Source organism: Eretmochelys imbricata, chromosome 13, assembly GCF_965152235.1.
Source record: "Eretmochelys imbricata isolate rEreImb1 chromosome 13, rEreImb1.hap1, whole genome shotgun sequence".
NCBI classification, from domain to species: domain Eukaryota; kingdom Metazoa; phylum Chordata; order Testudines; family Cheloniidae; genus Eretmochelys; species Eretmochelys imbricata.
In genome coordinates this window covers 37,845,033-37,862,010 of record NC_135584.1, presented here as the reverse complement: position 1 = coordinate 37,862,010, position 16,978 = coordinate 37,845,033, and the positions used below count along the sequence as shown (strand labels likewise).

Sequence of the window (16,978 nt, the reverse complement as noted above, 5' to 3'; positions counted from 1 at the left end):
TTGCACCGATTCTCCACCCAATAAGATCTGAGCTTTAGATTTACCCTCCAGTCCCATGGAGTGTCCAGTCTGGGGCAGAGCTGAGCAGGGGGCAGGGTTCCAGTCACAGGGATCCCGCAGGGAGAGCATAAAAGAGGGTGGGTTGAAGCTGTGAGGAGCTTGGTCCCAGCCTGGCTCAGGGAGACGATGGGGCCTCTTTGTATGAACCTTGTCTCACCCCAGGTGAGATCATCGGAGGCCAGGAAGCCAAACTCCACTCCAGATCCTTCATGGCCTGGCTGGATATACAACGCGGAAACAAGCATTACAGCCACGGAGGGTTCCTGGTGGCGGAGAACTTCGCTCTGACGGCCGCTCACTGCAATGGAGACTAAGTGCTTCTGTGCTGGGGATGTCGGGCAGGTCGGTGTTAGCGGGTAATGGGGGAGCCGGGAGCTCTGGTGCTGTCGTAGGTTGCAGGAAAGGAGCAGTTAGTGCAACAGGCTTGGAGAGCAGAGCCCAGGGGTCTGATCTGCTCAGGGGGCATCGCCGTGTCTCTGGGGGCCTCTACAAACCATGGTCCAGATCCAGCGCTGGGTAAATCAATGGAGCTATGGCCCTTGGGTGACCAGACAGCAAGTGTGAAAAATCGGGACAGGGAGTGGGGGGGTAATAGGACCCTATATAAGAAAAAGACTCAATAATCGGGACTGTCCCTATAAAATTGGGACATCTGGTCACCCTATACGGCCCATTGACACCAGCTAGGGTCTGGCCTCATTGCCCGGATTGGAGAATCATAGAATCATAGAATATCAGAGTTGGAAGGGACCTCTGGAAGTCATCTAGTCCAACCCCCTGCCCAGAGCAAGACCAATAACCGTCTAAATCATCCCAGCCAGGGCTTTGTCAAGCCTGACCTTAAAACTTCTAAGGAAGGGGATTCCACCACCTCCCTAGGTAACGCATTCCAGTGTTTCACCACCCTCCTTGTAAAAAAGTTTTTCCTAATATCCAACCTAAATCTTCCCCACTGCAACTTGAGACGATTACTCCTTGTCCTGTCATCTGCTATCACTGAGAATAGTCTAGATCCATCCTCCTTGGAACCCCCTTTCAGGTAGTTGAAAGCAGCTATCAAATCCCCCCCATTCTTCTCTTCTGTAGACTAAACAAGCCCAGTTCCCTCAGCCTCTCCTTATAACTCATGTGTTCCAGTCCCCTAATCATTTTTGTTGCCCTTCACTGGACTCTTTCCTATTTTTCCACATCCTTCTTGAAGTGTGGGGCCCAAAACTGGACACAGTACTCCAGATGAGGCCTCACCAATGTCGAATAGAGGGGAACGATCACGTCCCTCGATCTGCTCGCTATGCCCCTACTTATACAGCCCAAAATGCCATTGGTCTTCTTGGCAACAAGGGCACACTGCTGACTCATATCCAGCTTCTCGTCCACTGTCACCCCTGGTCCTTCTCTGCAGAACTGCTGCCCAGCCATTCGGTCCCTAGTCTGTAGCTGTGCATTGGGTTCTTCCGTCCTAAGTGCAGGACCCTGCACTTATTGAACCTCATCAGATTTCTTTTGGCCCAATCCTCCAATTTGTCTAGGTCCCTCTGTATCCTATCCCTGCCCTCCAGTGTATCTACCACTCCTCCCAGTTTAGTGTCATCTGCAAACTTGCTGAGGGTGCAATCCACACCATCCTCCAGATCATTTATGAAGATATTGAACAAAACCAGCCCCAGGACTGACCCTTGGGGCACTCCGCTAGATACCAGCTGCCAACTAGACATGGAGCCATTGATCGCTAGAAGGAGGACAGCTCTGCAGGGCTCTGGGCTGGGGAGAGCTGGGCATAGACACCTGTCTGGATGTAGCTAGGGAAGGGCCACTGGGGTGGAGAGGAGCTGAGACGCAGGGGTGAAGCAGCTCATGGGAATAGCACAAGGGCAGGTAGAGACATAGGCTGGGACCTGGGCAGGTGCTATGTGCTGCAGCCAGCACCCCTGAGGGTGCTGTGTTATTTCCCACCTTCCTGAGCCACCTATTTCCAAGCCTTGGGGCTTGATGGGACCTGGCAATGTGTACAGTGGTTTATATGTTTTTCCAAGCCAGAAGCTGAGTTGTCTGCCCCCCCATGTCACTGTTCATGAGTCAGACTCACATGTGCCCATCCCCCACCTCACGTATGCTCCTGTCCCCAATGCCCTGTGGATTGCACTTGTCTTTCACAGCGAGATCACTGTCACACTGGGAGCCCATAATATTAGAGAATGGGAACAGAGCCAACAGACAATCTCCATGCGCCACCGGATCCTCCACCCCCAATACAACAATGAGACCTGTAACAATGGCATCATGCTGCTGCAGGTCCTTTCCCCACTCCATCACCCCGCCCCCAGTGACCTCACACTGCTGCAGGTACCGCCCCCTCCCATCACCCCGCCCCCAGTGACCTCACACTGCTGCAGGTACCGCCCCCTCCCATCACCCCGCCCCCAGTGACCTCACACTGCTGCAGGTACCACCCCCTCCCATCACCCCGCCCCCAGTGACCTCACACTGCTGCAGGTACCTCCCCCCTCCCATCACCCCGCCCCCAGTGACCTCACACTGCTGCAGGTACCGCCCCCTCCCATCACCCCGCCCCCAGTGACCTCACACTGCTGCAGGTACCACCCCCATCCCATCACCCCGCCCCCAGTGACCTCACACTGCTGCATGCACCACCCCCATCCCATCCCCCTGCCCCCAGTGACCTCACACAGCTGCAGGTACTGCCCCCTCCCATCCCCCCGCCCCAGTGACCTCACACTGCTGCAGGTACCGCCCCCTCCCATCACCCCGCCCCCAGTGACCTCACACTGCTGCAGGTACCGCCCCCTCCCATCACCCCGCCCCCAGTGACCTCACACTGCTGCAGGTACCGCCCCCTCCCATCACCCCGCCCCCAGTGACCTCACACTGCTGGAGGTTGGTGCTCGAGGTGGCACACAGCATGACAGGTGTTGCACAGTCATCATGAGGATGCCCCACCTGGTCTCATCTGGCCCCCGCCCTCCAAGAGAAGTTTGGTTCCCTTCTCTCTCTCCCCCATCACAGCTGAGTCACAAGGCCAGGTTGACCCATGCTGTGGGAACCATCCCCCTGCCCAAGTGAGAGGTGAAGTAGGGGGCTGTGTGCAGTGTGGCCAGCTGGGGCCAGACTGGTACCAAGGCAAACGTCCGGCCCTCCCTGACACTGCAGGAGGTGGAACTGAAGGTAATGGGCAAGGACATCTGCCTGTCTCAGCCCTATCTGCCCTACCACCTATCTAGGATGCTGTGCGTGGGGGAACCCTAGGAGAGGAAGGCGTCGTTCTGGGTGAGTGTGGGACGGGGCACACAGTGCCCGGGACAAGGTGCTGCTAGAACAGGAGACCGACAGGGCTGGGCAGAATGGGGAGAGTCAGGATCCATGTTGAGCCAGGCAGATCCTAGGAACCAGGGATGGGAACCAGCAGGATAACAGAAATCAGGGACAAGAATCAGCCACATCCTGGAAATCAGGGATGGATTTTAATGGTCTGGGACAGATCCTAGAAATCAGGGATAGGAGTCAGCTGGATGGTCGGAGTCAGTGAGGGGAATTGCTGAATCAAGAACCCAAGGGTGGATCTGAGAAATCAGGAGGAGATCCTAGAAATCAAGGGCAGGAGTCAGCCAGATGTGGGAAATCAGGGTTAGCAATCAGGGACAGGAACTGAGCAGGTTAAAGAAATCAGGGATGGATGCTAGAAATCAAACACTGGAACTGGCCAGATCCTAGAAATCAGGGATAGGGGCCAGATGGATCCCTGGACTTAAGCGTCAGACAGGTCCTGGGCCATGAGTTCCCGGGAAGCAGGATACAGAGCTGGATTTCAGAACATGAATAAAGAATGCAGCCCACCCTTTGCTTGCACATCTGTAATAACCCCACACATGGAATTTGCTTCTCAGGGCGACTCTGGGGGGCCCCAATCTGACATGGGAAGGCCCAGTGCATTGTATCCTACAGCAGATTTGGTGGATGTTCACGATGTTCACCATGGTCTCCAAATATGTTTTCTGTATCAAGAAAATTCTGCACACTCTAAAACCTTAGAGGGGAGCGTCCATCTCCTCTAGTGTGACTGGAGAGAGAGCTGGGTTACAGGTTGAGGTTACAGGGACAAACCATCCCAATGAGTCGAAAGAATAGTAAATATGGCAGGCGACCAGCTTGGCTTAACGGTGAAATCCTAGCGGATCTTAAACATAAAAAAGAAGCTTACAAGAAGTGGAAGGTTGGACATATGACCAGGGAAGAGTATAAAAATATTGCTCGGGCATGTAGGAATGAAATCAGGAGGGCCAAATCGCACCTGGAGCTGCAGCTAGCGAGAGATGTCAAGAGTAACAAGAAGGGTTTCTTCAGGTATGTTGGCAACAAGAAGAAAGCCAAGGAAAGTGTGGGCCCCTTACTGAATGAGGGAGGCAACCTAGTGACAGAGGATGTGGAAAAAGCTAATGTACTCAATGCTTTTTTTGCCTCTGTTTTCACTAACAAGGTCAGCTCCCAGACTGCTGCGCTGGGCATCACAAAATGGGGAAGAGATGGCCAGCCCTCTGTGGAGATAGAGGTGGTTAGGGACTATTTAGAAAAGCTGGACGTGCACAAGTCCATGGGGCCGGACGAGTTGCATCCGAGAGTGCTGAAGGAATTGGCGGCTGTGATTGCAGAGCCATTGGCCATTATCTTTGAAAACTCGTGGCGAACCGGGGAAGTCCCGGATGACTGGAAAAAGGCTAATGTAGTGCCAATCTTTAAAAAAGGGAAGAAGAAGGATCCTGGGAACTACAGGCCAGTCAGCCTCACCTCAGTCCCTGGAAAAATCATGGAGCAGGTCCTCAAAGAATCAATCTTGAAGTACTTGCATGAGAGGAAAGTGATCAGGAACAGCCAGCATGGATTCACCAAGGGAAGGTCATGCCTGACTAATCTAATCGCCTTTTATGATGAGATTACTGGTTCTGTGGATGAAGGGAAAGCAGTGGATGTATTGTTTCTTGACTTTAGCAAAGCTTTTGACACGGTCTCCCACAGTATTCTTGTCAGCAAGTTAAGGAAGTATGGGCTGGATGAATGCACTATAAGGTGGGTAGAAAGCTGGCTAGATTGTGGGGCTCAACGGGTAGTGATCAATGGTTCCATGTCTAGTTGGCAGCCGGTGTCAAGTGGAGTGCCCCAGGGGTCGGTCCTGGGGCCGGTTTTGTTCAATATCTTCATAAATGATCTGGAGGATGGTGTGGATTGCACTCTCAGCAAATTTGTGGACGATACTAAACTGGGAGGAGTGGTAGATACGCTGGAGGGGAGGGATAGGATACAGAAGGACCTAGACAAATTGGAGGATTGGGCCAAAAGAAATCTGATGAGGTTCAATAAGGATAAGTGCAGGGTCCTGCACTTAGGACGGAAGAATCCAATGCACCGCTACAGACTAGGGACCGAATGGCTAGGCAGCAGTTCTGCGGAAAAGGACCTAGGGGTGAGAGTGGACGAGAGGCTGGATATGAGTCAGCAGTGTGCCCTTGTTGCCAAGAAGGCCAATGGCATTTTGGGATGTATAAGTAGGGGCATAGCGAGCAGATCGAGGGACGTGATCGTCCCCCTCTATTCGACATTGGTGAGGCCTCATCTGGAGTACTGTGTCCAGTTTTGGGCCCCACACTACAAGAAGGATGTGGATAAATTGGAGAGAGTCCAGCGAAGGGCAACAAAAATGATTAGGGGTCTAGAACACATGACTTATGAGGAGAGGCTGAGGGAACTGGGATTGTTTAGCCTGCAGAAGAGAAGAATGAGGGGGGATTTGATAGCTGCTTTCAACTACCTGAAAGGGGGTTCCAAAGAGGATGGCTCTAGACTGTTCTCAATGGTAGCAGATGACAGAACGAGGAGTAATGGTCTCAAGTGCAGTGGGGGAGGTTTAGATTGGATATTAGGAAAAACTTTTTCACTAAGAGGGTGGTGAAACACTGGAATGCGTTGCCTAGGGAGGTGGTGGAATCTCCTTCCTTGGAAGTTTTTAAGGTCAGGCTTGACAAAGCCCTGGCTGGGATGATTTAACTGGGAATTGGTCCTGCTTTGAGCTGGGGGTTGGACTAGATGACCTTCAGGGGTCCCTTCCAACCCTGATATTCTATGATTCTATGATTCTATGATTCTGGGTATTGCAGAGGGCTGGCTGGCTGGGTAGGATGGATGAGTGGATGGATGGATGGATGGATAGATGGACGTGTAGCCAATGATTTTAGTTTATTGTTCATTTACTGTGTGATGCTATGATTAACTAACAAGTCATGTCATATATAATCTTTGTATGCTTATTAGAGTTAAATTGTAGGGTTACAGAAGTATAAAATTGATCAGTAGAATTAGAAGGGAAATTAGGTTTCAGGTGTCTAAGTAAGAAGGGCTCAATTGTAAGACCTATAGGCTGTAAGATTTTAGCTTAGCCATACTAGGCCATTAGCTTAAGAAACGTTTGACATAAGTATGTGACCAAGGAATGATTCTATGCCACAAGATTACAGGAAAAGATGCACCAATTTGAAAGAATGGGGCAGGCAATCCCCAAAGCTAGTGTTTATTCTAATACTTACTTTATCAGCCCAGCAACAAAACAGCTTCTACAGTACCTTACTGGATACCCAGAAGCCCAAAACACAGTTTCCTTAAAGCAACCCAGCCTTGGCTCCCACCCAGACAGACATGTCAAATATGATGAGGACTACTGAAAATCTTATTCATCATATAAAATTTCTACTAATCCCAAAGGATTGAATCATAGAATCATAGAATCATAGAATATCAGGGTTGGAAGGGACCCCTGAAGGTCATCTAGTCCAACCCCCTGCTCGAAGCAGGACCAATTCCCAGTTAAATCATCCCAGCTAGGGCTTTGTCAAGCCTGACCTTAAAAACCTCTAAGGAAGGAGATTCTACCACCTCTCTAGGTAACGCATTCCAGTGTTTCACCACCCTCTTAGTGAAAAAGTTTTTCCTAATATCCAATCTAAACCTCCCCCACTGCAACTTGAGACCATTACTCCTCGTTCTGTCATCTGCTACCATTGAGAACAGTCTAGAGCCATCCTCTTTGGAACCCCCTTTCAGGTAGTTGAAAGCAGCTATCAAATCCCCCCTCATTCTTCTCTTCTGCAGGCTAAACAATCCCAGCTCCCTCAGCCTCTCCTCATAAGTCATGTGTTCTAGACCCCTAATCATTTTTGTTGCCCTTTGCTGGACTCTCTCCAATTTATCCACATCCTTCTTGTAGTGTGGGGCCCAAAACTGGACACAGTACTCCAGATGAGGCCTCACCAATGTCGAATAGAGGGGAATGATCACGTCCCTCGATCTGCTCGCTACGCCCCTACTTATACATCCCAAAATGCCATTGGCCTTCTTGGCAACAAGGGCACACTGCTTACTCATATCCAGCTTCTCGTCCACTGTCACCCCTAGGTCCTTTTCCGCAGAACTGCTGCCTAGCCATTCGGTCCCTAGTCTGTAGCTGTGCATTGGATTCTTCCATCCTAAGTGCAGGACCCTGCACTTATCCTTATTGAACCTCATCAGATTTCTTTTGGCCCAATCCTCCAATTTGTCTAGGTCCTTCTGTATCCTATCCCTCCCCTCCAGCGTATCTATCACTCCTCCCAGTTTAGTATCGTCCGCAAATTTGCTGAGAGTGCAATCCACACCATTCTCCAGATCATTTATGAAGATATTGAACAAAACCAGCCCCAGGACCGACCCTTGGGGCACTCCACTTGATACCGGCTGCCAACTAGACATGGAGCCATTGATCACTACCCGTTGAGCCCGACAATCTAGCCAGCTTTCTACCCACCTTATAGTGCATTCATCCAGCCCATACTTCCTTAACTTGCTGACAAGACTACTGTGGGAGACCGTGTCAAAAGCTTTGCTAAAGTCAAGAAACAATACATCCACTGCTTTCCCTTCATCCACAGAACCAGTAATCTCATGATAAAAGGCAATTAGATTAGTCAGGCATGACCTTCCCTTGGTGAATCCATGCTGGCTGTTCCTGATCACTTTCCTCTCATGCAAGTGCTTCAGGATTGATTCTTTGAGGACCTGCTCCATGATTTTTCCAGGGACTGAGGTGAGGCTGACTGGCCTATAGTTCCCTGGATCCTCCTTCTTCCCTTTTTTAAAGATTGGCACTACATTAGCCTTTTTCCAGTCATCCGGGACTTCCCCCGTTCGCCACGAGTTTTCAAAGATAATTGGCAATGGCTCTGCAATCACAGCCGCCAATTCCTTCAGCACTCTCGGATGCAACTCGTCCGGATTGGACACATTCCCCTTCAGGTTAATGAATATCTTAGATCTTATCAAATACACGCTTACAGCCATGTCTTATTGAATAAAATAAAATGTATTAAAAAGGAAAAGAGAGAGAATAGTGGTTAAAAGATTGTTATACAGAGAGACATGAAAAGAATTCTTCAGTTAGTCTCATAGTAAAGATGGTGATCTTTAGAGTTACAAAGAGGTTTTTTCCAGAATTAGTCCATAGGTTCAGGCCAATGTTCAATTTCAGAATGCTCCAGAATGGAACTGGAGACCTCCATCGTGTGGCTCAAGCTTCCCTGATGAAGCATGACAGATTTGAGATAAAAAGGATCAGGTCCCAAGCATTTTTTATAGATTTTTTTGTAGACCCTTGACATCATACAGTCCTTGGGTGAACAAATGGCTTTTCAAATAACCTTCTATTTCCTAAGCATCACTGGTAATTAGCTACATGGATTAACATAAGGAAATTGCCTATCTCTCACCATTTGCAGGTGATTTGCTATAGACTTCAAAAAGAAAGTAAGTCAGTGATATCACTACATTCACAGTTCATTTAAATGTTAATATCTTCTTTTGATCTCTGAATTAACAGAATACAGAGATAGACAGGAATTATTTGGTTACATTATCAACCTCAAACAATATATATGTAAACACACAAAAACACAAACATCTACTAATATGTCTCTAAATGTTGAATCTGGATCAATTAGCCTAGTTACCCTGCCTGGTCCTGTCTACATGAGGGTGTTTACCTTGTATTGGGGTCTTCTGACATGATCCTTCTGGAATGTGTTTACATAAATACTTAGTGCCTAGAAGTGCTTGTGTTTTTGCCATGCCAGCCCTGTTCTTGGAAAATTCAGGTATCAGATAATCATAGAATCATAGAATCATAGAATATCAGGGTTGGAAGGGACCCCTGAAGGTCATCTAGTCCAACCCCCTGCTCGAAGCAGGACCAATTCCCAGTTAAATCATCCCAGCCAGGGCTTTGTCAAGCCTGACCTTAAAAACCTCTAAGGAAGGAGATTCTACCACCTCCCTAGGTAACGCATTCCGGTGTTTCACCACCCTCTTAGTGAAAAAGTTTTTCCTAATATCCAATCTAAACCTCCCCCACTGCAACTTGAGACCATTACTCCTCGTTCTGTCATCTGCTACCATTGAGAACAGTCTAGAGCCATCCTCTTTGGAACCCCCTTTCAGGTAGTTGAAAGCAGCTATCAAATCCCCCCTCATTCTTCTCTTCTGCAGACTAAACAATCCCAGCTCCCTCAGCCTCTCCTCATAAGTCATGTGTTCTAGACCTCTAATCATCTTTGTTGCCCTTTGCTGGACTCTCTCCAATTTATCCACATCCTTCTTGTAGTGTGGGGCCCAAAACTGGACACAGTACTCCAGATGAGGCCTCACCAATGTCGAATAGAGGGGAATGATCACGTCCCTCGATCTGCTCGCTATGCCCCTACTTATACATCCCAAAATGCCATTGGCCTTCTTGGCAACAAGGGCACACTGCTGACTCATATCCAGCTTCTCATCCACTGTCACCCCTAGGTCCTTTTCCGCAGAACTGCTGCCTAGCCATTCGGTCCCTAGTCTGTAGCGGTGCATTGGATTCTTCCGTCCTAAGTGCAGGACCCTGCACTTATCCTTATTGAACCTCATCAGATTTCTTTTGGCCCAATCCTCCAATTTGTCTAGGTTCTTCTGTATCCTATCCCTCCCCTCCAGCGTATCGACCACTCCTCCCAGTTTAGTATCATCCGCAAATTTGCTGAGAGTGCAATCCACACCATCCTCCAGATCATTTATGAAGATATTGAACAAAACCGGCCCCAGGACCGACCCTTGGGGCACTCCACTTGATACCGGCTGCCAACTAGACATGGAGCCATTGATCACTACCCATTGAGCCCGACAATCTAGCCAGCTTTCTACCCACCTTATAGTGCATTCATCCAGCCCATACTTCCTTAACTTAATAATGAACCTTTAAGCAGGCACCTGCTTTGTAAGAAGGCCTGACTTTTGCTGAGAGCCTGACTACTGCTAACTTTACTTTACCTTAGCAGGGCCTAATTTTAGTTCAGGCCTTAGGACTTACACTAGGCCCCGTATAGCAGGCTTCATGTCTCAGGATCTCTCTTTCTCCTACATCCTCCATGTCTATCCACCCCTTCCATCTATCCCTACCTTTCTCCTTCCCCATCCACACCCTCTATTAATCCATCCCCTGACAGTGTTACCAACTGCTGTAATATCTCAGCCCTGTTGGCGCCTTCACCTTCTCCTTGTTTGCTTGTTAATTTCACTCCCTGTCCTCTGTTTGCCAGCCTCAATGGAGTGGAGTGATGTTCAGCCTTCCTGAGTGTTTAATTCCTTCCAGGACCTTTACAGCTGACCACTGCTATCGCACACAGCCAGGCTGGGATGTTTAAGGCCTCCTGTGGAAGTGAGGTGTCAAAATCCCATTGACTTTCAGTGGGCATTGGGCCCTAACACCCCTTTGAAATTTCCAACCCATCCTGCCAAGTGCTGGGGCTCAATTCCATGGAAGCTCAGCACCCAGCATCTCCCAATGGAGGGATGTGGGGCAATTTTCACAAGCACCAAACATGCATTAGGCCCCCTAGCTTCTTCTCAGATCTTTTCCCATGGCCGTCACTTCACAAACCCAGACACTAGGTTGTTCTTAACCAATCAAGAAATCCCCTAATTGCACTTGAGGATCTGAGCCATACTGAACAGAACAACCTCGTTGGCAATTGACATCGATAAGAGCTGGGGCTCAGCTGTTCACCAGAGAATGATCCAGTCCCCAGGATTTCTTACTGTGTTCACTTATGTTCATGAGCCATCAATTCTTTCATGTCTTTAGCACATTTCTCACACTGCACATCATTAATTCTCTGGGCACTAAAGATGCACTTTCCCTTAAGGTGTGCTATGAATGTGGTCCCTGCTAATTCTAGTTTGGGAGAGCACTAGATTAAAGCATCAAAAGCAGTCACCTCAAGTTATCGTTGGAGGTTCTCCTAGGCCCTTGACTTAGACGGATGAAGGAGAAACAGTCATAGAGCCTGACTTAGTTAAAATCCTTCAGGTCCAACTAGGCCGAGAGCAGAGACAACAGGAGAACACCAGATACAGAGATTAAAGAAAGACGAAGGGATACAATCTCTGCCATGACTTTCCCCCACTTTTTTTTTATGTCCTGGAATATGGTGCCCAATTCTGGGCTGCTTTGTCCCAAAATGTGGGATCTGGGATGAAGTAGGTGCCAAGAAGGGCTGGTGGGACAATCAGGAAAATGGAGAGCCAGTCTGATGAGAGGAGATAAAATACCTGGGCAAGTTAGCCTAAAACACAGGCTGAGCAGGGTTTGATTGCTCTATAAATACACGAGGAGGGGGCAGGAACACCCGGGAGGGAGACGAGCTGTTGAAGCTAAAGGTCAAATCAAATGTGAATAAATGGGGAAGGGATCAATGATGGCTAGAGGAGAAGGTTTCTAACCATCAGAGGGGGAGGTTCTGGAACAACCTCCAATGGGAGCAGTTTGGGGGGAATAACCTAACAAGGATGGAGACAGAGCTTGGTAAGTTTAATTGATGGGATGATAGAATGGGGCTGCCTGGGATAACGGGAACTCGACTCCATGACACAGTAGGAGACGTCCGGTCTTGTGTCCCCACCGTGGCATGAGGCTCTTGAAATACAACCCCGATGATGCACCATAACTAGACATTTTTGGGCTTTGAGTTTTTAGCAAAATGTTCCAGGGAAAATGTTAATGAAAATGGGGAACACCCCCCTCCTCTCATCATCACCACATTTTCTGAACCCCTCTCCCCTCTCGATTTCATTTCAATTTTCTTAAAGCAAAAAGCAAAAATTGATTGTTTTCTGTGGAAAATTTCAATTTTGTAGAAACTGCCTTTTCCATGGGCACATCATTCTGCCCAGCTCTAGATTTCTCTCTCTGCTGACCCATTTTGAGCCTGGTTCTGTTTGTCGGCAAGGGCTGGGCAGTCACCAGCAGAGAACAAATGTCCCACATGCAATCTCAGATCTCTGGAAGACAGGTTGTGCTGGGTAATGTCAGTCTCTGATGTTATTCTCCTTATTGGCAGGGCAATTCCAACAGGCCCCTGGTGTTCGACGGGCTGGTCCAGAACATCATCTCCAATGGCGATCCAGATGGGTGCCCCACCCTCACCCCTGGCAGTGTATACATGAGAATCTCCAAATTCATCCCATGGATCAGTGAAACTCTGCAGAAACTGAGTTAAAGGAGACGCTCCCCTTGAAAGAGCCCATTTGGCCATACTGGGCTCTGTGCCTACATGGAACCCCCAGATGCTTTAGATCAGAGTATTTTTTTCTAGTGTTAGAGAAATGCTACAAATGGCTCAGTCCTGAAATCCTTTTGTGGCTAGAAATACCCCATTGATGTTTGACATTTTGTTCTAGTCTATTGTCTCCCCAAGTGGCTAATCAATGTTTGGGACCGTGTGGTGTTCCGGCTAGGAGCAGTAATTGATGATGGAGTCTGGCATTTCCTTTGGTACGATCTGGTTTATTTACAAGGACTATCCAAAGTCCTGTTTCCCTGAAAAAAGTTGGAATCAAACAGCAGCAGACAGCTCCTCTGTCCCAAACCTGCCTCTTCAGCCAAGACTGTGCACAAAAAGCTACTTCTCTTAGCTGTTTCTCAGGGCCACATTCCTGTGCTCCCAGGTCATATATGCCTGGCTTTTTATCTCCGTCTGTCTCTCTTCTGTCCCCACGTCTCTCTGTATTGTATCTGTCCGATCCACATGCCCCATTACTCCAGAACAATATTTGGTGACAACCTTTCTTCTTGAATCATTAGAATTCCTACATGTGCATAGGGTTTTACACAGTGATGAGCTGCCAGAAGCTCAAGAACTGGTTCCTTCACTCGCTCCAGGTCTTCGGCAGCACTTCGGTGGCACATCCTTCAGTCCCTCTGGGTCTTTGGTGGCACTGAAGGACCTGCCACCGAAGTGCCGCCGAAGGCTTGGACTGCCGCCAGGTCAGTACAAATTCACATGGGAGCCTCCCCAGCCAAGAGCTCAGGCGAGACGGACAGGATGGTCCCACGGGCCATATCCTGTCCGTCCCACCTGAGCTTCCCCACCCCTTTAACAAACGGTTCTAAACAGGCTTCAAAATTTAACAACCAGTTCGTACGAACAGGTGCAAACCAGCTCCAGCTTACCACTGGTTTTACATCAGCTTAGGGTATTCTGGAGCAAGGGTAGAATTTTCTCTGTTGAATTCCATACACCCTCTACAAATGCTGATCATTTTTATATCTTTTGCATTCTTCAAGGGTTTTCTACCATCAAAATTCCTAGCTGCAACGTGTCATTGGTGTCTTTAAAACTTTCTTTCACCCAACCAGAGAGCAGGAACGGGGCCATGTGGCTTTAGTGGCCAACATATCACCACGAAGCATAGCTAGCCAAATTAAATAGCATATGAGAATAGGACATTGAAATGGTTCTGTGAAAAAAATTTAAATTTTGAATGTTTTGTTTCACGTAATATGAAGGGGACCTGACTTTTATGTATTTTCATAGAATCATAGAATTATAGAATATCGGGGTTGGAAGGGACCTCAGGAGGTCATCTAGTCCAACTCCCTGCTCAAAGCACGACCAATCCCCAAGAAATCATCCCAGCTAGGGCTTTGTCAAGCCTGACCTTAAAAACTTCTAAGGAAGGAGATTCTACCACCTCCCTAGGTAACACATTCCAGTGCTTCACCACCCTCCTAGTGAAAAATTTTTTCCTAATATCCAACCTAAACCTCCCCCACTGCAACTTGAGACCATCACTCCTTGTCCTGTCCTCTTCTACCACTGAGAACAGTCTAGATGCATCCTCTTTGGAACCCCCTTTCAGGTAGTTGAAAGCAGCTATCAAATCCCCCCTCATTCTTCTCTTCTGCAGACTAAACAATCTCAGTTCCCTCAGCCTCCACATAAGTCATGTGCTACAGTCCCCTAATCATTTTTGTTGCCCTCCGCTGGACTCTTTCCAATTTTTCCACATCCTTCTTGTAGTGTGGGGCCCAAAACTGGACACAGTACTCCAGATGAGGCCTCACCAATGTCGAATAGAGGGGAACGATCATGTCCCTCGAACTGCTGGCAATGCCCCTACGTATACATACCAAAATGCATGTGGCCTTCTTGGCAACAAGGGCACACTGTTGACTCATATCCAGCTTCTCATCCGCTGTAACCCATAGGTCTTTTTCTGCATATTCTCCTAATCCCGTTGACCATCTACAAGTTTTTGGAAGGTGGCGGGTGCATTCCGCAGCCCGAAAGGGAGTACATTAAATTCATACAGCCCAACATGGGTGGTGAAGGCTGACCTTTCCTTGGCGGATTCATCTAGCAGTACCTGCCAGTACCCCTCGGTTAAGTCTAAGGTAGAGATGAACTTACACGAGAGGAAAGTGATCAGGAACAGTCAGCATGGATTCACCAAGGGAAGGTCATGCCTGCCTAATCTAATCACCTTCTACGATGAGATTACTGGTTCTGTGGATGAAGGGAAAGTAGTGGATGTATTGTTTCTTGACTTTAGCAAAGCTTTTGACATGGACTCCCACAGTATTCTTGTCAGCAAGTTAAAGATGTATGGGCTGGATGAATGCACTATAAGGTGGGTAGAAAGTTGGCTAGATTGTGGGGCTCAACGGGTAGTGATCAATGGCTCCATGTCTAGTTGGCAGCCGGTGTCAAGTGGAGTGCCCCAGGGGTCGGTCCTGGGGCTGGTTTTGTTCAATATCTTCATAAATGATCTGGAGGATGGTGTGGATTGCACTCTCAGCAAATTTGCGGACGATACTAAACTGGGAGGAGTGGTTGATACGCTGGAGGGCAGGAATAGGATACAGAGGGACCTAGAAAAATTGGAGGATTGGGCCAAAAGAAATCTGATGAGGTTCAATAAGGATAAGTGCAGGGTCCTGCACTTAGGACGGAAGAACCCAATGCACCGCTACAGACTAGGGACCGAATGGCTAGGCAGCAGTTCTGCGGAAAAGGACCTAGGGGTGACAGTGGACGAGAAGCTGGATATGAGTCAGCAGTGTGCCCTTGTTGCCAAGAAGGCCAGTGGCATTTTGGGATGTATAAGTAGGGGCATAGCGAGCAGATCGAGGGACGTGATTGTCCCCTCTATTCGACATTGGTGAGGCCTCATCTGGAGTACTGTGTCCAGTTTTGGGCCCCACACTACAAGAAGGATGTGGATAAATTGGAGAGAGTCCAGCGAAGGGCAACAAAAATGATTAGGGGTCTGGAACACATGACTTATGAGGAGAGGCTGAGGGAACTGGGATTGTTTAGTCTGCAGAAGAGAAGAATGAGGGGGGATTTGATAGCTGCTTTCAACTACCTGAGAGGTGGTTCCAGAGAGGATGGTTCTAGACTATTCTCAGTGGTAGAAGATGACAGGACAAGGAGTAATGGTCTCAAGTTGCAGTGGGGGAGGTTTAGGTTGGATATTAGGAAGAACTTTTTCACTAGGAGGGAGGTGAAACACTGGAATGCGTTACCTAGGGAGGTGGTAGAATCTCCTTCCTCAGCAGTTTTTAAGGTCAGGCTTGACAAAGCCCTGGCTGGGATGATTTAATTGGGGATTGGTCGTGCTTTGAGCAGGGGGTTGGACTAGATGACCTCCTGAGGTCCCTTCCAACCCTGATATTCTATGATTCTATGAAATCCAAGCTTAGGAAGGGACTAAACCTTGAACTACAGATATGTGAGTAGAACAGGGAATGTTTTGTCAGATGCAATCAGGTTATTTCTTTATTTTGGTTCATTGGACTTCTCTGTGCTGAGAACATATAGCTTCCCCCTTGTACTGTAACTTTACAAGCTGAATCCCAGAGAAGCAATTCTCTGTGGTTTTAAACCTAGAAGGTGGAGGTTCTGTGTGCATGTGTCTAAGATTTCACAACAAGCTAAGAAGAAGAATTAAGAAATTAAAATTTCATGTTCATCTGATATCAACAGCTGGATTTTTCCAAGCTCTCTCCAGAGGGAGTGTAATGGGGTGATTTAGAAAAATATTAAAGGACCCCTGCTAAAGAAAACACAGGCACGGATTATCCGCGAGTCAGGATCTGTCACCTGCTGGTTTTACTGGGAAGGACTAATAAGGAACAAATTAAAGCAAGCTAGAATGTGGTTTATTAAACATGGGACAAGTAGGTAAATAAAAATATAACTCAGAGATTTGTGGGGGCGTGAAGCCCAGACCCCTTTTCACCTCAGGTATAATAGATGGAGGCATTTGTACTTTACAGATCAAAGTCCACCTTCAGGAAGGGTTTTGTCTGGTTTTCTGCCTTGACTCTGGGAGGTTGGATCTGGACCTGCCACTGTGCCCAGGATGTCAGGAAGCACAGGAGGAACTTGGACCAACAGCAGCTGGATCAGGACTGAGATCATGACCAGGAGGTAAGCAGTAGAGATGTTGCCTCTCAGAGCTCTCTCCCCCTCTCTGTGCGAGCGTTGAACGTTAACTCCACTCACTTGCACAC

General features: G+C 48.2%; 1 pseudogene; it reads left to right on the top strand.

The window, feature by feature from the left end:
• The first annotated feature begins 2,283 nt into the window (after positions 1-2,283).
• LOC144273244 (mast cell protease 3-like) lies at positions 2,284-12,677 on the top strand (annotated as a pseudogene).
• Positions 12,678-16,978: the final 4,301 nt, after the last annotated feature.